Source organism: Periplaneta americana, chromosome 10 (assembly GCF_040183065.1).
Source record: "Periplaneta americana isolate PAMFEO1 chromosome 10, P.americana_PAMFEO1_priV1, whole genome shotgun sequence".
NCBI classification, from domain to species: Eukaryota; Metazoa; Arthropoda; class Insecta; order Blattodea; family Blattidae; genus Periplaneta; species Periplaneta americana.
In genome coordinates, this window is record NC_091126.1 from 22,711,542 (window position 1) to 22,734,580 (window position 23,039).

Consider the following 23,039-nt stretch of genomic DNA (forward strand, 5'->3'; position numbering starts at 1 on the left):
AAGAATCGTCTCAGTTTTAAGTTCCAACTCTTGGGTTCCCTCTAGTGGCCGCCCTCTGCACTACGTCATAGATATCTATGAACCTAGGACCGAAGTCCACACATGTGCTGAGGTGCACTCGTGATGAGTGACTAGTTGGCCAGGATCCGACGGCACGGCGTCAGCACGTAGAGGTGAAAACCCGGGTTCAAATCCCGGCGCCGGAGAGAATTTTTCTCCGTTCCATTACTCTTTCATCGTTTCTTAGGCCTACGTTAAAATTATTTAATATCACATCATTTAATAAATGATCCTTTCATGTGTGTGAGTGAATGATGTGTAATGTCTTAAATGTTTGTGTTGTTTCGGAGGTGGCCCCGGCATTGAACTGATCCCTCATCCGGGGAGGCCCTCCATGTCCTTGTGTGGTCAAAAAAGTATGTATGTGATCCATAAATTAATTCCTCTCCCGACAGGTCGCGGCCCTGTAAGGCCCGGGTGGCGTGGGTCCTATAAATGCACCTAAAAGGGAGAGGTTAAACTGAGAGAAAGAAAGAAAGAAAGAAAGAAAGAAAGAAAGAACTCTTCTTTTCCTATTTGAGAATTGTGCCGTTTGTGAGACGGAACTGTAGAAACCTACTGTGGTACTAGAAGCGCATACATAAAGGCTGGTTCACAACAAACCTGGAACGGAAACGACAACGAGAACGAGAACGGAAATATTGTTAAAATAAATATTTAAATGCGAGCATTCACAATTAACTATTGTGAATGCTCACACTTCATACATTTATTTTAACATTATTTCCGTTTTCGTTCTCGTTGTCGTGTCCGTTCCCGGTTTATTGTGAACCAGGCTTAAGTCTCTGGGCGGACAGGAAATGCAAATACAATACCGTATTCGTTGATGGATAACCAATAAGAATTTGTATTCATTTCACCTGCCACACCCACTACCCTTATTGGACTGAACTTTCAATTCTGTTCAGTCGAACTTAGGAGAGTCCACTGTAATGACAACACTGCAACTGAATTTTAATGGTTTGCACTACCGAAACGTCTTGAACAAATAAGTGTTCCACGCCATTGGTTACAATTGAATTTCAAAATTAGTAATCTGATAACAAGGACAACAGAAGTTTTATACACACACATATATATATATATATATATATATATATATATACACAAACAATAATTTACACCTATTTATTGAAATAACTACTATTATAATGACTAAAAATATACATTCTAAGAATATGTTGCCATTCCTTACACAAAAATAATCATTTCCAAATTCCGAAATAACAACTGCAGTGTAGATATTGGTGGCGGCATTTGTCTCCTGGTGCGTCTCTTTTATTACTGAATGGGATCACAATGAACTTGTGTGTGTATATATATATATATATATATATATATATATATATATATATATATATATAGGGTGTTTCAAAAATACGGGGCATAATTTCAGGTATGTATTTCCCACATGTAGACAATCAAAATAGTTCATTACAACATGTGTCCGGAAATGCTTTATTTCCGAGTTATGGCCTTCACAACATTGAAATTCACCGGAAAGTTTTTCTTTCCGCAGGTCGTTGCCGTCAAAGGAGACATTAAGAGGACACTCTGACAGTTCATTCCGAGTCGAAGGTTACATTCAGTGTTGTATAGGCGTTAGACTGCGCGACATGTATTCAAATCAAGAGCTGGCAGAGATACACTTCATGTACGGTAAGGCGGATGGCAATGCTGCCCTGGCTCGTCGTTTGTACCAGGAGAGGTACCCACAGCGACAATGTCCAGATCGGATGACATTTGTACGTCTCCATTAGGCCTACCGTCTGTGCGAGTATGGAAAATTTAACTCTCCTGGTTTGGGAAGGGGACGACCAAGATCTAAAACTCCAGAAGTAGAGGAGGAGATTCTGGAGGCTGTGAACATGACTCCTTCTATCAGCACACGAAGGGTAGAGTTGCAAGTCAATGTTCCTCATACGACTGCCTGGAGATTGTTGAAAGAGTATCAATTGTATCCTTATCATTTGCAACGTGTACAGGCCCTGTCACCAGCAGATTACCCTGCACGAGTTAGGTTGTGTCAGTGGTTCTTGCAGCAGTGTGGTGTAAATCCGAACTTTCCTGCGTTAGTATTATTTACAGATGAAGCACAGTTCACACGAGATGAGATGGCATAACAAATTTCCACAATCGGCATGTATGGGCGTATGAAAACCCAGTGCAACTGTTCCATCTCATCACCAGGTGCGGTTCTCCCTCAACATGTGGGCCGGTATCATTGGTGATCGATTAGTTGGACCCCATGTACTTGTAAACAGACTTACGGGGCAGGCGTACACAAACTTCCTGGAAAACACCATACCTCATGTTTTAGAAGACACTCCACTGATCAATCGTCAACACATTCACTTCTTGCATGATGGCGCTCCTGCACACTTCAGTCGTACGGCTCGCCGGTACTTGGATCGAAGGTTTCCTGATCGATGGATAGGTAGAGGTGGCCCAATTGCTTGGCCTCCACGCTCACCTGATCTGAACCCTCTCGATTTCTACTTGTGGGGTCATTTAAAATCATTGGTTTATTCGTGTCCGGTGCCTGATTTGGAATCCCTTCGGAATCGAATTGTGGCATGTTCTGAGGACATACGCAATACTCCTGGAGTTTGGGATCGTATTCGCAGGTCAATGAGACATCGATGTGAGGTCTGTATTCAAGCAGGAGGTGGACATTTTGAACATCTTCTGTAATGACGACCTGCGGAAAGAAAAACGTTCCGGTGAATTTCAATGTTGTGAAGGCCATAACTCGGAAACGAAGCATTTCCGGACACATGTTGTATTGAACTATTTTGATTGTCTACATGTGGGAAATACATACCTGAAATTATGTCCCGTATTTTTGAAACACCCTGTATATATATATATATATATATATATATATATATATATATATATATATATATACATACATACATACGTAACAACGTGCGCTCCTACATAACATAATTCAGATCTCATAGAGGTCTTTTTTATTTTAGTGAGTTATTATACGACGCTTTATCAACAGCTTAGTATATTTAGCGTCTGAATAAGATGAAGGTGGTAATGCCAGTGAAATGAGTCCGGGGTCCAACACCGAAAGTTACCCAGCATTTGCTCATGTTGGGTTGAGGGAAAACCTCGGAAAAACCTCAACCAGGTAACTTGCCCCAACCGGGAATCGAACCCGGGCCACCTGGTTTCGCGGCTAGACGCGCTAACCGTTACTCCACAGATGTGGACCATATAGGTCTTGTAACGTGCTTGCGCCTTTGACTGATGTCATTAATGGACCAGGAGAAACTACTCCATCCAATATAACTCTTGTGACAAACATGCGAAGCCTCGTTATGAGTGAAGAACATGCGAGATAAACCTTAAAACGGAGCTTTTTTATACATCGGGAATGTCTTTCCCATAAATAACATATATACCTTTTCTCTTCTTTAGATATTTCAGAGTTGGTGTAACTTTCATTATTAGGATTAGGTTTACCGAATTCACAGAATCATTTAAAAATTATTTAAAACAGGAATTTGGAGTCATAACTGAAATATTTATTTACTCTGTGGCTAATACAAAAATTAATATGTCGGTCTATTTTCAGACACTCTGTGTAGACTGTCGGACAATATCAAAATTCAAATTTAAATTAAAAAGTCACATTCTAGTTCACGGAATTGCTTGTTGAACACCTGTCAGGTTGCGCAACTTCTTCTTAACCCATGATATATAGTAAATATTGTAACTATGCTGTTGTATAATTGACAATTAATATGTAATATATTTATTATTATTATTAATATTAATATTATTGTTATTATTATTATTATTATCAGTTATCACTAGCATCATTGCTATCTCTGTTTTTCTTTATTTTTTTTTTCTTTTATTAGCTCGATGAGAGCTCTATAGTGTTCTTTTGACCCTGTTGACCCTCTATAGGGCTTCAATTTAATTTGTATTATTTTCATCAGCGTCTGTATTTCTTTTTTTGTATTTATATGTGCTATCTGGTAGGATGGAAGAGAAGGCCTTATGCCCTTAATTCTGTCAAATAAAATAAATAAATAAATAAATAAAAAAGTATATAAATAAATATATAAGTTAAAAAAATGAAAAATAAATAAATAAATGAATAAAAAAATAAATGAATGAATAAATGAATGAACGAATAAATGAATGAATGAATAAACGAATGAACGAATGAGCGAGTAAGTAAGTAAGTAAATGAGTAAGTAAATAAATAAGTAAAAAAACAAGTAAATAAACAAGTAAATAAATAAATAAATAAATAAATAAATAAATAAGTAAATAAATAAATAAATAAAAAAGTATATAAATAAATATATAAGTTAAAAAAATGAAAAATAAATAAATAAATGAATAAAAAAATAAATGAATGAATGAATAAATGAATGAACGAATAAATGAATGAATGAATAAACGAATAAACGAATGAGCGAGTGAGCGAATGAGCGAGTAAGTAAATAAGTAAATGAGTAAGTAAATAAATAAGTAAAAAAACAAGTAAATAAACAAGTAAATAAATAAATAAATAAATAAATAAATAAATAAATAAATAAATGCGTCTGAACGACACTTCCTCTCTTTGTAACATGACTCAAATAATTTATTGACGTATTTTCTAACGTAGACCTATACAAAATAACAGAAGTAAATCTAAATACTGTAACTAAACATTCATTCATATATAAACGCTCTATATTGTTTATAAGTAGAATTTGTATTACTTTATTTGTATTTCCAATAACAGAATAAATGGAATACATTTAGTTCTGTTATTTTATGCAGAGAAATCCGTAAGTCACGTCACTAATTTCAGGGGTTATTCTTTGAGATATTTTAAATAAAAAAATGCAATAAAATTCTGCTAGTTTTTGCTCCCTATCCAAGATAAAAATCTGTAGTCCTCGGGAAAAGTGGCACAAGTAAAAAATGTTAATTTTACAGGAGAAGGAAAAAAACTATCTTCACACTAGTTTATGTCGATTTGATTTTCTTCTGTATAAATTATTGTAATGGGAGAAATACTTATGTCTCTTTTCCCAAGGGAGCAGATGTTCCGTAAGTTGTCAATAAATTAATGAAAGATGTTTGTGGAAACTGACTTATGCCCTCTTCCCAAGAATTGCAGAACTGTTTTGTATAAAACATTTCATAGCGTGGTTTTGGAAAGCCATTGCTTTAATTTCCAGTATGCTTAGTAAATTTTAGAAAGCGTATTATGATAATAAATAATTGAAAGTAATTTAGTTTTGCCCTTTAAAAATGCAGAAATTTGATTGGAACAAATGTAACATTTTAAAATTCCTTTTCAGAACGAAAAGCTACATTTGTTCAGATCAAATTTCTGCACATTTAAAGGACGAAACTAAAATTCTTCCAATCATTGGCTATCCAGATGCACTGGTCTCTTAAATTAACTGAGTATATCTGGAATGAAATCAATGGCTTTTCGAAAACACGCTATGAAATATTTTACACAGAACAATTTTTATATTGGAAAGGAAACAAAAACAAGCAAAATTGTATTAGACGTTTTTGTTATATGTCAAACAATAACTGCTTAAAATTAATGACAATATATGTGGTTCACTGTTATTACTTTACAAAATACGTAAACAATTTATTTTATTTTTATTACAAAGAGTGGGGATGTCCGCTAAGAGGACGCTAATATGCTCATTGGTATTTTATAACTTCGAACGCAATATGTTCTCTACGAGTATTAGTATTCCATATTTTATATTTATATGAGACCTCTATATTTAGATAGAATGAAATAGTATTCCAATATATGATACATTTACAAAGTTAAGTTTTCATTGTCGAATGTGGTATAATAAAATTTGATATTAACAGGGAAGTCTTTCGTGTCCTCAGTGTCAGTATTACTGCATGTACAAGGAAAGCACACGCTTTTACTAGATATGTATCAAGTAACTCTGTTCTGAAACCAGGACTGCCACCTCTTGTATGTGACAACGTGCTTCAGCATTTTTAATCCTTGGAACATGGAAACTGTTTCACACATGGCTCCAAGGCGTTCACTCATGTAGGGATTACCTCAGATAAAAAATAATCCTCACATTTTATCTGGATTATACGCATAAGATGCATAATGTTTTTGCTTGGAGGTTGCCAACCCTTTCTGTAAACAAAAACAGCCTCCGCTAAGGTAGTGAAAATTTTGGTCGAGAGGCAACATTTTGAACTAACGTAGCCGCCTACCCTAGAAATTTACCTAGCTATTAAAATTTGTGATAATAGGAATTTTAAACCAAGTAATTTATTAAAATTTATGGTAAGAGAGATCTTAAAGCCACATAATTTTTACGATGTTGAAAATATTAGATTTCAAGATGTTCGCTGCAATAAGAGAGGATCAGGTACTTGAAATAATTTTTAATTTATGAATATTATTGAATGACTTAATATTTTTCAGATAAGTGCAATTGATTTACAGTAGTTTTATATAGGTTTTTCCATAGACTATTTCGTTTATATGATGTTATTCCATTTTCGACCAATGAAGTGTAATGCAATTTTGAATTCCAACCGATCACAGTCACACTTTGTGATAATTTTTGCAGCTAGATTTATCGCTATCAATTTATCGCATGGTCGTTCTTTTATTTAGTCGTTGTCGCCAACTGTTTTCCCGTAAATTGATGATCATGAATACATTAAGATGCAACTACACGGTTAAACTTTTCTTTCAACTTTAAAGCAATGAATGCAGGATTGATATTTAATATTAATTAATATATTTACGCAGTGAAGACGACGTTCAAAACGGCGCACCATTTAGACACAAAATCTTCATGATCTTAATTTAACGTACTTTTTTAAACTTGATTCTTTCAATATTCTTCTCAGATTGCACGCATACGCGATTGGAATATTGAACTGTGTAGATGAAGCTTTAGTTCCGTTACACACTACAGCGAGAATGCGTTTATCGAGCTATAAAAATGATTTCCTGTAGCACAGTAACGGTTGATATAAGGCACAGCTGACATTGTTCCTGCTCCCACAGGTCAATTAACATATAGTTTTAACCTATAATAAATGTATTTTGTGAATGAAATAAAACAATTGGCATTACTGAATAATAACATCGAATTTCTTTATTCATCTATTTCAACTTCACAATGTCTGAATAGGTTAAGTATTCGTAAATATACAATTATTAACATTTTGTCATCGAGTTTTAGGAATATATTATTTACATTTTTATTTTATTCACGAAATAGTCCTAACAAATGTCCTCGAGGTCTGACATTTCCCAGATAAATCTCAGATCTCTCGTGACATTACTACAGACAATAATCATGTTTAAAGAAATTTTTTGGCTTATTTGTTTTTATTTTATTGATTACGTTTGTTTGCATTACCAGCATCTTGCTAACGAAAAAATGAGTTAGAGTTTGTCTGCTGTCTGTCTTTCTCTGTAAAAGAAAATATCCTAAACTGTTGGACTTTTTCTTAGTATTCAGTATTTGCAAGTCAGTTTATCTGGCAATGAAGTACAATGATACTATAAATTTTCAAATTTAAATAAAGAACAAAATCTGCAATAAAATGAAAATCTGTACTAACGAATTTTATGCCGCGTCTGTGGCTACAGTGCTTGCTCGCTGACCTTCCATTCAGGTGGCCCGAGTTCGATCACCGGGCAGGTCCGTGTGGAATTTGTGGTGAACGAAATAGAATTTACAGAGGGTTTTTCTCAGAGTACTCCCGTTTCCCTCTTCCATTCCATCAATACAGTACTCTCCACTTCCGCCTCAGTTCATCTATCCGACCTATGAACGTGAGGTATACTGAACACCTACCATATCCTATCACGAACAGCTCCCATGGTTTGAGAAATGTGACATGAACATGCTTTTTGACCTAATTCAAAAGTACAATGCAGCAAATGTAAAATGAAGCAGCCTATAACTACACTTGGTAATATTTTTTTAGACCTATTTAAGGACATAATATAGTTTAGTTTAGTTCAGTTTAGTTTATTCGAAAGCCATTAAATAACATAAAACAGTATGCAAATCGTTATTTTGATAAAAGTGGAATCAAATCGCAATTACATAAAAATAAATCTTTCACTCACTGTTTTCTCATATATCATATCATATCATATCATATCATATCATATCATATCATATCATATCATATCATATCATATCATATCATATCATATCATATCATATCATATATCATATCATATCTGCAGTGCTTGGGAAAAGTGGCATAAGTCAATTTTCACAAACATTTTTTATTAATTTATTGACAACTTACAGAACATCTGTTCGCTTGGGAAAAGAGACATAAGTATTTCTCCCATTACAATAATTCATACAGAAGAAAATCAAATCGACATAAACCAGTGTGAAGGCAGTTTTTTTCCTTCTCCTGTAAAACTAACATTTTTGACTTGTGCCACTTTTCCCGAGAGCTACAATATATTATATCATAACATATATCATATAATGTCATATAATATATCATATCATGTCATATCATATCATATATCATATCATATATCATATCATATCCTATCATATATCATATCGTATCATATCATATCATATCATATATCGTATCGTACCATATCATATATCATATCATATCATATCGTATCATATATCGTATCGTATCATATCATATCATATCGTATCATATATCGTATCGTATCATATATCATATCATATCATATCATATCATATCATATCATATCATATCATATCATTTCATTTCATTTCATATCGTATCATATCATATATCATATCATATCGTATCATATATCGTATCATATCATATCATATATCGTATCATATCATATCATATATCATATCATATCATATCGTATCATATATCGTATCGTATCATATCATATCATATCATATCATATCGTATCATATCATATCATATCATATCATATCATATCATATCATATCATATCATATCATATCATATCATATCATATCATATCATATCATATCCATATAGGCCTAGTGAGCATGTAGAAATTGGTAGTGCGCTCTGCGGTGTTATAAGACAGTATTTCGCGTTGATAACTTAGAGCTCTCCTGGAATTCCTGGCGTGGGAACCTAGAAATTAAATCTCCGTTTAAAATTACGTAATCGTCGTTGGCATGCGGGCAAAGTGAACGAAGATTCGAGAAGAATGTTTAAAGCAATGAAACGGTTTAAACTTTAAGAAGATTCCTTGCGGCGATAAGAAACGTTGTTAGATCTCTGTTCTGCGGGGAAATTCTCTACCGATATGGAATTTAATTATAATTACGAGTTTTAAATACTTGACAAATTTTGCCACGTAAATTCTCTGCCGTGTTTAAGTCGTCAGTTGTAGTCTCACTAAGAAACGAACCGAAGTCCAATATTCTCTGAGAAACAATTTACGAATTATTATTTCATTCAGAGTTTGAATTATTGCATAGATAACTGCAGCAAAACGTTAGTGATTAAAATTTCGACCTACATTGTGTAAGCGATAGCTTTGTATAAGTAATAACATGAGCTTCTACCCATAAGTCAATGGCAGAATAGCAATGGCAAAGGAAGCCTTAATAAAAAGGAGCATCCTCTACGGACTTCTGAAAAAAAAACTAAGGAAGGGATTAGTGAAGTGCTTATTGTGGAGTGTGGCACTATATATGGCTGAAACATAAATGTTACGACGAAGATAAGAAAAACGACTAGTGGCATTTGAAATGTAGAAGAAGCGTGTGGTCCACACCTGTGGAGTAACGGTCAGCGCGTCTGGCCACGAAACCAGGTGGCCCGGGTTCGAAACCCGGTCGGGGCAAGTTACCTGGTTGAGGTTTTTTCCGGGGTTTTCCCTCAACCCAATACGAGCAGATGCTGGGTAACTTTCGGTGCTGGACTCCGGACTCATTTCACCGGCATTATCACATTCATATCATTCAGACGCTAAATAATCTAGATGTTGATACAGCGTCGTGAAATGACCCAATAAAAAAAGAAGCGTGTGAAATGGACAGACAGAACAAGAAATAAAGCTGAGCCAGAAAAGATGAAGAAAGAATAATGCTAAACTGATCAGGAAGAAGAAAATAAATTGGCTGGATTACAGCTTAAGAAGGAAGTGACTACTGAAGGATGAGCTGCAATGCATGGAATGGTGAACGGGAGAAAATTTCGGGGCAGAAGAAGGTATGAGATAATACATAGAGTACATTAAGACAGATGCATCTTATAGAGAGTAAGACGAAGTGGAAGATAGGAAAGATTCGAGTGTTGTGTTTGTATATTATTGGGTTATTTTACGACGCTGTATCAACATCTAGGTTATTTAGCGTCTGAATGATATGGTGATAATGCCGGTGAAATGAGTTCGGGGTCCAGCACCGAAAGTTACGCAGCAATTGCTCGTATTGGGTTGAGGAAAAACCCCGGAATAAACCTCAACCAGGTAACTTGCCCCGACCAGGACTCGAACCCGGGCCACCTCGTTTCGCGGCCAGACACGCTGACCGTTACTCCACAAGTGTGGACTTGTGTTTGTATAAACTAAGAACTAATGAAATGAAATGGACGGTGATTAACAGTAGTTATCTAAGCACCAAAAACCTGTTTCGAGATATTGGCTATTGAAATAAATCTGTTTTTTTTTTTATTTATGCAAGAAGTATTATAAAATTTATATTATTACAAAAAGTTGCAAAAATAATACCAAAAAAGGCTAACCGACTTTTAATTAGAGACCAGCAGTTGTATTAATATCTCAAAGCAAAATAAATAAATAAATTTTATGCAATAAACGAATTTTTGCTTATAAATAGCAGCAAAATTCAGATATCACATTCTTGATTTTTTTCCCGAGTTAAATTAGCCTACCATAAACAGATTTGTGCAAATATCTAATTTTTTTTTTCAAATTGACGGTTGGTCTAGTATTGCGTAACTCCGTCCAATTGTGTTTTGTATTATTATACTATAACGCGCCAAAAGTAGGAACAGAAGGTAGTCTACTGCACATTAGAACTCGTTTTGTTGTATATCTTTCAGATTTCTTGTTGTCTTTAGTGACTGATCGTAAGATTAGTACATTTTTGTTGCACAAGTCCATGATATTGATTTCAGCACCTCGAACCTACTGATCCTGCCCAACGTCAACAGTCAAATGAGAGAGATTAATTTGAGTAAGAATGTATAAAATAGTAAAGGAAGAAATCTAAGAAACTGCATAAGTATATCTATTGTACAGGGACATCATTTTATTTTTATTTCAATTTTTATTGTACCTGAGTTTTTTAATGTACTTCACTCCCACCCCTTCTACTAATGAAGTTCAACCATCCTCCACACAGATCCAAGACCGCATATACAGTCATAGTAGCCTTACGGTCATAGTAAAAGTACGTTCCAAAAATATGTTTGCGTTTTCCAGTGACGAAAGAGCTTACAATATTGCATCATTTTCCATTTGCCTACGTCGCATCCCGGTTTCCCCCACTTGCTTCTATTCGCCTCTCTCTAAATGCTAGTGGCTGGGCTGTCTTAGCTCTTTTCTGGGAACATTAATTTCTGTTAGGAATTGGACGTCTACGTAATATTACACAAATATTTAAAATAACTTAAATAAAAGGGCCTCGTTAAGTAATTAACTGTCACATGATTTCCTCCCTTTCTACGACGCTGCGACGTAACCACTTGGACGGACAGTAGATTGCATGTCTGAGTAATTTCATGTTTTCGGGTCGAGCAGAAGTGAAGATTGAATTTACAGTATGTAAGGTCTCTTTTATAGAGTAGATAAAGAATTATTTCAACATGAGTTACTGATACCAAGTACGAACCTGGTAACTGGAATTACGTACAATAGTCTATAGTGCGATAATATGCACATTAGAACTGAAGCCTGTATCGAAATGAACGGCCACCATTTTCAAAAATGTGTTTAAATATCCACATTATGATTTTTTTCAATTTAACTTCATTCTCTATATTGTACGCTAATGTGCTGTAGACATTATAATATGCACTGCATAATTAATAAGTCCACATGGACAGCTTAGTTCGTGAGTAAAAACACTCATTGTTAACCCAGATAAGCCTGAAACATTTTTTACTATGAATTTCATCATATCCTTATAAAATGTACTTAAAATATTCGTTTATATAGTTTAACAACCGCTGTGTAATCATGGCATTGGTTTTTTAAATAAATGGCGTCCTACATATAGGTCGGTAGGATATAGGGAGAACATATGGGCGATATGCAATAGTTGTCCGAAATGTAGGAGCGAATGCAGATAAAACGAGTTGTGATCTCAATATAAATCAAAACTACAATAATATAGTGCAACAATGTAATTTTAGACTGAATACTTTAACTCATTCTTGTGATATTATATTATAAACTGTAAACACAAAACGTTTTCTCTTATATATCCCTGAAGTGAGCAAAGTGATAATATGAACATTCAGTGTTCATTACTTTGAATTGCAACAAAATAAATTCACATATATAATTCAGCGGTAAATTGTGCAATATTGTAACTTGAAAATGCAAATTAACTAATCACAGTGATGACATAAATAAACTGTCACAAACTTGGGAAATTCTGAATATTTACTACACCTTAGTGTGATATACAAGAAAACACTTGACATGTAAGCCAATTCCACACTTCCTTTCTACAGGAAGTCTTCTGATGACACACTGTACGCCTGGATTGACACTTCTGTTAGATCACCAAATGTTCGAGCCTGTCTTAACTCGAACCTGCATGTTCCATTCGCGATGCCTTGCTTGGGCCTCTTTTTGTTGACCGCTTATTTGTCATCTGAATGCCAGATGATCCAGCTTTCCGTCATTATTTTCGTGGAGAAGCCATGCATTTTGCTCAGCCATGTCAATACACTGCATGATTATATATATATTTCTGGGCTGAAAAATTTGAATTTTCTTTTTCTCAAGTCTTGAATACCTAGAGACACTTTGCAGTGGTTTCACAGGCACGGCATTTGATGCTACAGTAATGACACTGTTATCGTTCCACTTGCAAACGACAACTTTTGCTTCAGCTGTTTGGAAGTCATAAGATCCTCTCTATCTTTTCTTCATCTCAAGAGTAGTCACCAAGGGGAAGTTTGACTTCCTGTTGTCTCGAATTGTAGCAGTAGCTCTGATTTTTCGCTTTCCTATCTCCACAAATAGAGGAATACTGGTGAAAAAATTGTTGAAGAAAAAGTGACAGGCTGCATCAGGGTGATGGGTCTATTCTTGATAAATTGTTTGCAGCCATGGTGCTCTTGAAAATCTGCTCTTTTATTCACTATGTAACATATATATTGCTGGATTACAGAATTTTAAATATTAAAAAGACAAAATTATTTTAACAGAGATGTACGCGGATCATCCTACCGTCCTACATATAGGTCGCTTCAGTTTACCCTATTATAAACGCGAAGTAATCACAGTAAATTGCAATGTTACTTAATAATACGTTGTATTCATGTCTTATAAGTGTACAAATAAAATTACAACGTTCTAGTTTCATTTAAAAGTAAATAAAATAAATTACACTTACAAAGTGTTTGTCATGGTAAGACACAGACAACTTTCAAACACAAGTATACTACGATATGAACACTTGCAACATCGGCTGTCTCATCCACAACTAAATAGATGTCTGTAACATTAGCAATAGGACTGCCACCTTGTAGGAAGTCAAAGAGATAGATTTAAATTGAGAAAATATATGCCGTCCTACATATAGGACAGTAGGTTTATATGGGTTAATACTGTACTGTATTTTGATTAAACAAAAACCTAATGAAAATTATCAAACTCAAAATCGCGATATTTCCTAGTCTACGTAAATGGATGAACTACTTTTCTTCCCTCCTATACCTAGTAAAGTGATTTGTTTGTATATTACGTCAGTATCATCGAACTCCAGTCGTGGAAGGGGGTAGAAAACAGTGTTTCCGGGTCTCAACCGTTGATCCAAAGGCATAGCCAGGTTAATATTAGAAATGTTAGTAAAATGAAAATGATGTCCCTGTACATACTACAAATACAAAATTGCTCTTATTATCACAACAATAATTTGATCTCCGTTTTTTTTATTTTTTATTTATATAAATTCCTTTATTTGTACTCTGTGTGTATTTTGAAATAATTTAGCGCGGCATCCCCACCTTATCCTCAATATATCACGCTTTATATTAATCTCCTCTAATAGTTTAACTTAAAATTGCAAGAAGTAAACCTTTAACAAAGAGAGAAATCCTGGCCTTGGTTGAAAGAATAGCTGGAACGACTACTTCCCATTGGAAAATATAAACACAAATCAAGAGAAAAGAAGGGGAGAATGGAAAGAAACGCAATGATAGCATAATCGGGGCCGGGTAGCAGAATAGCAGAGGCGTTTAAGTCGGTGCCTTGCTAAGTCGAATACAAAGCGTGGGATTATGGAAACAGCGCAGTTTGCTGCCGGGATTGGACAAGATTACGGAAGCAGTTAAGAGATGGGGCGTCGTCGTTAATTTTTAAGAAAAGGTGGGGGAAGTACTCACTATTGGGAACGATCGCTGTACAAGCACTAATTGAAAAATATTATAATCATTATTTCCCATGAAATTGTAAAATAGTATATTACGATCAGGCAACGCATTTCCGTTCCTAAATGTGCAGCGGATCGAGTAGTTTCTTCTGGTACATCTACAGACGTGGACAAATTATTAACAAAATTGACGATTTTTAATGATAATTCTGTTTACAAAATTTGATTTTTCAATTTAGACTACAGTTGACAATTTTGCATATTTCTATCATTACAATAGACAGAAATATGCAAAAATGTCAACTGTAGTTTAAATTGAAGAATTAAATTTTGTAAAAATGTATAATAAACATCTTAAATTTTGTTAATAATTTGTAAATTAGCAAAAATGTCAACTACAGTCTAAATTGAAGAGTCAAATTTCGTAAAACTGTAAAATAAAAATCTTCAGTTTTGCTAATAATTTGGAAATATCCAAAATGTCAACTGTATTCCAAATTGCAGAATCGAATTTTGTAGAAATATATAATAAAAACCTTCAGTTTTGCTAATAATTTGTAAATATGCAAAAATATCAAGTGTAGTCCAAATTGAAGAGTTAACTTTTCTAAAAATATACAATACAAATCTTCAATTTCGCTAATAATTTGGAAATACGCAAAAATGTCAACTGTAGTCTAAATTGAAGAATCATATTTTGTAAAAATAATATATAATAAAAATATTGAATTTTGCTAATAATTTGTCCACGTCTGTATTACATAACGTGAATCATAAGCAGGATAGAAATGCGAGCTGATACGCATAGACCAGTGATGTCAGCTCATGCCCATAGGAGCAAGACTGAGCGCTTTACAGCGGAAAGGAAAGAGACAGACGAAAGAGGTAGTATATGCCGCTTGGTCGAGCTATATACAGATATGGCCAGCACTGATTCAATGGGTAAAGGGAAGAAAACTTATTAAAACTGTATCCACGTTAAATTTTAGATTTGTCTGAGAAGTACAAGTGCATTATAAGAATGTAAGTTTTAATTTTAATGCTTATTTTTCACAAGTTTGCTTTTTTATTCAAAGGGAATATTTTCTCAACTTTTTTTTTACAGAAAAGTGAAATTTTCAGATAAGTGTGTTTAGTAGCCTTACAGGTACTAAAACAATGTTTTCATAAATCTAATATATCGTAAATATGTATTGCTGAAGATAGTGTATTAAAATGTTTGAAAATATTCGCATGGAAAATGTTTGTGAGGAAATGAATTAACAAAGCAAATACTGAATAATTTCGAGGGAAAAATTGTTCCGGAGCCGGGTATCGAACCCGGGACCTTTGGTTTAATGTACCAACGCTCTACCACTGAGCTACCCGGGAACTCTAACCGACACCGATCCAATTTTTTCCTCTATATCCACAGACCTCAAAGTGGGCTGACAACCGTCAAGCAACCAACTTCGAGTGCACACTAACTCCGTGTGACAAATTGTGGTTTTCTGTTAACGAACAGTGACGTGTATTATGCAAATCAAGATTTCAGGTATAACTCCCTGTAAAGTTGATTTTAATAATTTCGAGGGAAAAATTGTTCCGGAGACGGGTATCGAACCCGGGACTTTGAGGTCTGTGGATATAGAGGGGGAAAAATTGGATCGGTGTCGGTTAGAGTTCCCGGGTAGCTCAGTGGTAGAGCGTTGGTACGTTAAACCAAAGGTCCCGGGTTCCATACCCGGCTCCGGAACAATTTTTCCCTCGAAATTATTCAAATCAACTTTACAGGGAGTTATACCTGAAATCTTGATTTGCAAAGCAAATACTGTTACATCACAAACAAAAGATATGTGTCTATGTGTTGGTAAAACGTCAGCTCTATAGCTTCAGCAGATTTCGAGATAATTAAATATTCTAATAACAGAAAGTTGTGCACCAATATCACCTAAAAGTATAATGTGATAAGAGTTTTATTATGTAATATTAGTTACAGTTAAAACATACACCTAGACAACTTTGCTTTGTACTATAATATTGTTTTGATTACTTTTATAAGGCTGAAGATACCATCAATATCAATTTCAACTTATCATGTCACATTCTGTGTCTTTCTTTGGAATAACACTTTCTTTATGAATGATGTGTTTAATTCACTTAGTACAGTATAGTTGTAGTTATTATGGAATTTGAGTGAATATTTCTTCTTTACTCTTTATTATGTTATTAACGTTTAAAACACAACTGCAATATTAGGCTAAGATATTGGTGTTAGTACTTTTGTTTTACAGACAATATAGAAAATAACAAACAGAAAGAAGCCATATAAAAATAACGACATAAAATTTCACGTTCCGTTTGAAGTTTGTGCACCACTGTTTTCGTAATCCAACAGGCTGCTTATTCCTCCTAGCATACCTAGCGCTTATGCTCGCGCACGACGCCAAGGTCAGAAAAATGCGCTTGCTTTGACATCACTTGCGTAGACTATGAACTAGAGATGAACAAAACTAACTGCCGCTCTCGCTCGCTGTGTTCGTTGCATTTGTCTTTCGAGTCTTGTCTCGTAACTTTCGTGCGCTTTGAGTCTCTCTCATCATTCTCGAAATAGCATTTGGTCAGCGTGGAAAGATTTCGTAACTTTGAATAAAATACATAATTGAAATAATATTATAAATGTTTTATGCAAATCTGGCTTTCAGGTAGTAGCTCCCTGTAAAGCAGGTTTAAATAATTTCAAGGAAAAAGTGTTCCGAGGCCGGGTATCGATCCCGGGACCCTTCGCTTCGCTTAATTGCAGGAGGATAGAAAAAGGGGGGCATTTCGTCACTAACATGGCCATTGCGACAAACGATTCTATATGGTTTTTGAAATAACTATTTTTGACTAATGTCCTAGTTCATTTTTCAAATCTATACTAATAATAAATCTGTAGCCCAAATTTTTCTGGTAATTTTCGATTTTCCAAAAATAATTGGTCCTAACATATATAATTAACCGCCCTGAAACCGAAAATCGCTTTTTTGGAATTTTTGTCTGTCTGTCTGTCTGGATGTTTGTTACCTTTTCACGTGATAATAGCTGAACCGATTTATATGAAAACTTGAATATAAATTAAGTTCGTTGTAACTTAGAATTTAGACTATATGGCATTCAAAATATTTTATTTAAAAGGGGGGGTTATAAGGGGGCTTGAATTAAATCGAAATATCTCCCTTACTATTAATTTTCATGAAAGATATTACATAACAAAAGTTTATTTTAAAAATAATTTCCGATTAGTTTTATTCCATGCAAAATTTTGATAGGACTGATATTTAATGAGATAAATGAGTTTCAAAATTACAATAACGCCATTTAAGGCGGTGTAATGAAATAAAAAACAAATGACTTCGTCTATAAGGGGCCTTGGACAACAACAATTGAAAGCTATGAAACATACGGTAGCCTACAGAGAATGTTTCTGTGTTTGTATGAAGTAATATCGGAAGCTATATTAACCGATTTGTATAATTAATTATTAATTCACCATTGGAAAGTGTAGTTTCTCTAGATGGACATAATGGTATAATGTTATTACAGTAACTTCTGACTGAATCGAGGACAGGTAAGATTAAAATAGCTTCTTATGCACAGAAAACTTGATAGGCATTCGTTTCCTGTATTTCCTACAATAATTTTTATGACCAAATGAGTGGTCTCTGGATCAAAATGATCGCATTTTAATTTTTTTAAATACAATTTAAATTAAGTAACATAATAAACGATTTATCCTTCTATCAATCACGAATGTTCCCCGGATCAAATGTCCTATTTTAATTATGTAATTACTTTATATTTATTTCTAACGTTTATTTCTAACGGGTGCAGCGGAGCGCACGGGTACGCTAGTAAATTAATAATTTTGACATGAATCTCTCTTCAAATTGTTTAGTGTAGTGAGGCCCCTCTGTTAATTGTATTGGGGGGCTACTCCCCTGGCTTTATAAGTTGAGGGGAAGAAATTGCCTTGCCTCCCCAAGTCGGTACCTATGGTTGTGGAAATTGAAATTCTACATAATGTCGGAAAAAATAATATGCTGTTCTCAAAATCGTGTTGATTTCGAGCGAAGAATCCAGTATTGAATGAAGAATAAGTCCAGCGTTATGGTTTTGTCGACAGCGCGTGTCCTTAGCAAACAAGCGGTCCGTGAGTCTTTCCCTGGCGAGGACGCATATTTTATCTCCATTCTACAGGACCGGCACTTGTCCCTTATTCCGTGAATGTCCTATAACAGCGTTTCTCAAACTATGGTCCGCGGACCACCTGTAGTCCTCGAGGCCTGCCCTTGTGGTCCTTCAAAATTGCAGAAGAAAAAATAAAATTCAAACGAATTGTGTATCACTCTATAGCCGAAAATCTTAAGAGTTTGGAAATGACACATGGCAATCGCCTTTCATTTTTTCTCCCAGTACTGACATTTTATGAAATTTATTACCCTATCCGTCTGCTGACTTCCCAATCTACTCTCAGCAACAAAAGAGGGATTTAAAGCACTATGAATGTGGTATTTCCCTGCACATCTGGCGCCGTGCCTGTCAAGCTAGAGACTACCCAAATTCATAACAGAGGACCGAACCTTGTGATGTGTTGATGACTTTCTTAATAGTTTTGCTGACACCCTTTCTGCACACTGAAAGGGTCACCTACTGTACGTCGTAACCAATAATAGAACTCTGAGGTCACAATTTGAAACTTATTTTCCAAATAAATATGACGAATTTTCATGGGTTCGTGATCACTTTCATTGCGATATTGAAACTAACAAACTTTCATTGAGTGAAAGAGAACAGTTGATTGAACTCTCGAATGAAACCGGACTTAAAATGAAATTCCAAGCGGAAGGTATAGTTAATTTCTGGACCTCATCACAAGTGAAAAGATAATATAGTGAACTGTATAGAGATTATAATTCAGTTTGTTTCTACGTATCTGTGTGAGAAAAAGTTTTCATCACTAACTCTAATAAAAACAAAGTAGGCTACCGAAATCGACTCGATGTATGTGACGATCTCTGACTTAAGTTTTCCAGCATACGTCCAAATATAAAGAGTGCGTCAGAAAGAACGGATGGATTTCAAACTATCGATACGCAACGAGGAGAGAGATATAGTGAGGGGGACCACGACTGTTGGGTCAGCCATAGAATGCAGTTTCAGTTGAGAATATGGTGTTGGTCTGGTGTACAACGTGCTTTCATCGTAGAGACATTTTTGAAAAATGAAGAGTCTGTGATCGCCACTCAGGACTCTTTTCGACATCGGATGTCACGCTAGGATTCCAACTCGGAATACAATTTTGCGGTGGGTGGCTTCATTTCGTATCACAGGTTCAACATTAAAGAAGAAATCACCTGGACGAAATTCTATTGCACTGAGATTGTCCGAGGCTACGGTAAGATCTCGCGCCCTGCGACTTCTTTCTTTGGGTCCATTTGAAGGCGTAAGTTTGTAAACATCGATCACATACACTGGACGAACTGAAGACAGCGATTCGTGAAGAAATCGTGGCAATTGCACCAGCTATGACTGTGAAAGTGATGGCGAACATCATAAAACGCCTCGATGCCTGTATTGAAAGCCAAGGACATCATATGGATAATGTTGTTTTCCATAAATGAACTGCATGTATTGGTGAATATGTTGATAAGAATAAATTTTTGATTTGATGAATCTTTACAATTTTCTTGCCATGTGAAATCCATCCGTTCTTTCTGACGCACCCTGTAGAACAATTGTGCAAGAATCTGCTGGCTCATCTATCTCATTAATATGAGAACCGACCTTTATCTTTTTTAGTTAATAAGTTAAAGATTATCCAAACTCTAATAGCCTTGAATTATTAAAGAAACAAAATTAATTTTCTTCTATTAAAATTAGCTTAATTAATTAATACTAATATACAATTAATTTAATTTAATTAATATTAATTAATTATATTTTAAAATAGAAGTATACCGGTATTAAAATATGCTACAAAAATGATAAATTTTCTTTCGAAGGGAACAAGAATAAGGTGGTCCTCGGAACTGTTCTGACTTTAAAAAGTGGTCCCCACTTCAAAAAAGTTTGAGAAACGCTGTCCTATAACATCTCCGCGTTAGTGATGCTGACCACACTTTCAGGGAGTCCGCGTTATGAGAGTCTGCTACTGGTCTCTGATACCCCTCCGCTATATCTCGCTGGCTTTTAAGTCGGTGCAAAGGCGAAGCTAAAAGAAGACAAAGAAGTAGAAAGACGTAGGATAACTTGAAATCACGGGACATGCTTTCAGTGTCCCCAAGGGAGAAGATAAGTCTCCACCTCGCAGTCGGGAATTGAAACCTGAGCCCGTAGCTTTACACCAGCACTTGATATGAAGAGTAATGTGCTCAACGGCTTCCAGTGAACGTAACATGTAAACTTGCAACTCTACACATCATTAAATTTTCCAATAAATTTACTCAAAATGAAACTGTAATGCATTTTCCTAATGGTGCAGAAAACTAGTTTCTCTAAGGAAAATTTTCCTTTTTCTTCTTGTAAGTCTAACGTGAGATAAAATATACCGGCAGTATTAAATAAATGCAAAGAAATATAGGTACACCAATTTATATAAACTATAATTCATTTGTAGAAATATGTTGTTCATCTTAAAACTTTAGGTTAAGGTTGCGTATATCGCACCACTTTAGCATTTATACTCTTTATTGAACAATACAATTTTTATTTTCTGCATTCCTTTACAGAAATACATTCACAGAACATTTACCTTTCATGTAAAAAAGAATCCTTGAATTTGATTTAATATTTTTGAAGTAGGCTTTTGATAAAGTCAATCGGAATAAATTACTTCAGATTTTGGCAGATGATCAAGTACCTCAACAGATTATACAAAATATTTACAATATATATAAAACAACCATCATAGCAATTCGAAGCAACAACACACTTTCACAGTGGCGACCCATTTATAGTGGAGTACGACAAGGCTGTGGCCTTTCACCACTTCTGTTTATTATATATATAAATGGAATCATTCAAGATTGGCGACAGACACGACATGGATTTATTCCAATTAATCGAAATTTGCAGCTTGATGCTTTACTTTTCGCTGATGATTTAGTTCTCATGGCATCAACTGAAGATGATTTACAATATTCAGTACACAATTTAAATAAGGTCAGTGAAAAATATAACATGGAAATTAATATTGAAAAATCGAAAATCATGTCATTTTGTGGGAAATTCCCTGTACCAAGCAAAATCTGTTTGAATAATAAAATAATAGAAAGAGTAAATACCTTCACTTATCTTGGCTATACACTATCACCTTATGATGAAGTAGATATTGCTGAAAAAATATGTAAATATAATAAAACAATGGGGATCATTAATAAAATCATGAAACCCTCACTAGTACAAAGGCACACAAGAATAGGCTTGTATAAAACCTTAGCACAGCCAGTATTAAGCTATGGTAGCGAAGCGTGGACTGTGAAGAATAAAGATGTCAGTAGAATAACAGCAAGTGAGATGAGGTTTATGAGAGCAACAGCTGGATATACTCGCTGGGATCATAAAAAAAATGAGGACCTAATGAAAGAACTTCAAATAGAACCCATTATGCAGTTCATCAGCAAATATCAACTTCAGTGGAAGGGTCATCTCGAACGAATGAATCGATGCAGAATTCCAAAAGCACTGCTTCATTACCATCCATATGGCAAAAGATCTCTGGGCCGTCCAAAGAAGAGATGGACTGAAAATTCTAGTTTGAGACCGTAACAGGCCACTTGGCCTAATACTTGTTAGGAAGATGATGATGATGATTTTTGAAGTAGAATGACATCTTCGAAACACTTGTCAATGGTGCCATTTAGGCAACTAGTTTCCTAAATAGCACCTGCGGCCTCTTAAATCGCACCTCTTTAACTTCAGGGAACAGGATGAAGGAAAGCTTTTAATATTGAACATATTGAACAGTATTTAATATGAATAATGTGATAAATGCAACTTAAAGGTTTATTGAAATTAATGAAAGGAAGCAAAGCATCTTCAAATGAAATTGAAAAAAATAGAGCATAAATTACCTAACATTTAAACTTCTTGAATGCGTTTTTTATTGTTACACATTTGCCATGTGTTTCACCAGGCAGTTCAAACTGTATACTGCGTCACCTTTCCTCCATGATTATCTCGAAGCAATCTAAGAACTGCTTCATGATTTAGCTGTCTGAAATGGTTTGAAGATAGAAACATCTAAAGCAGCTATGGGGACTATAAGCAAAGTAGGGAGGGAACGTTCCTACCCACCCCACATTCGTTTGATTGACAGGCGAGGGGTAAAGCAGTTGTTTTGCTAAGGCAAGTGCAGTGGTGGATTCGACACATCTTGCGCATTAA

The 23,039-nt window shown here is 34.9% G+C and overlaps 1 protein-coding gene and 1 non-coding gene across 2 annotated transcripts in view; one reads left to right on the forward strand and one right to left on the reverse strand.

The window, feature by feature from the left end:
* The window catches only part of LOC138707520 (MOXD1 homolog 2-like), a 772,674-nt gene that overhangs the window by 620,790 nt on the left and 128,845 nt on the right, over positions 1-23,039 (forward strand). The gene's annotated exons all lie outside the window — the stretch shown is intronic.
* On the reverse strand, positions 15,933-16,004 carry TRNAN-AUU (transfer RNA asparagine (anticodon AUU)). The gene has a single exon. It is a non-coding gene; the product is annotated as a tRNA-Asn (tRNA).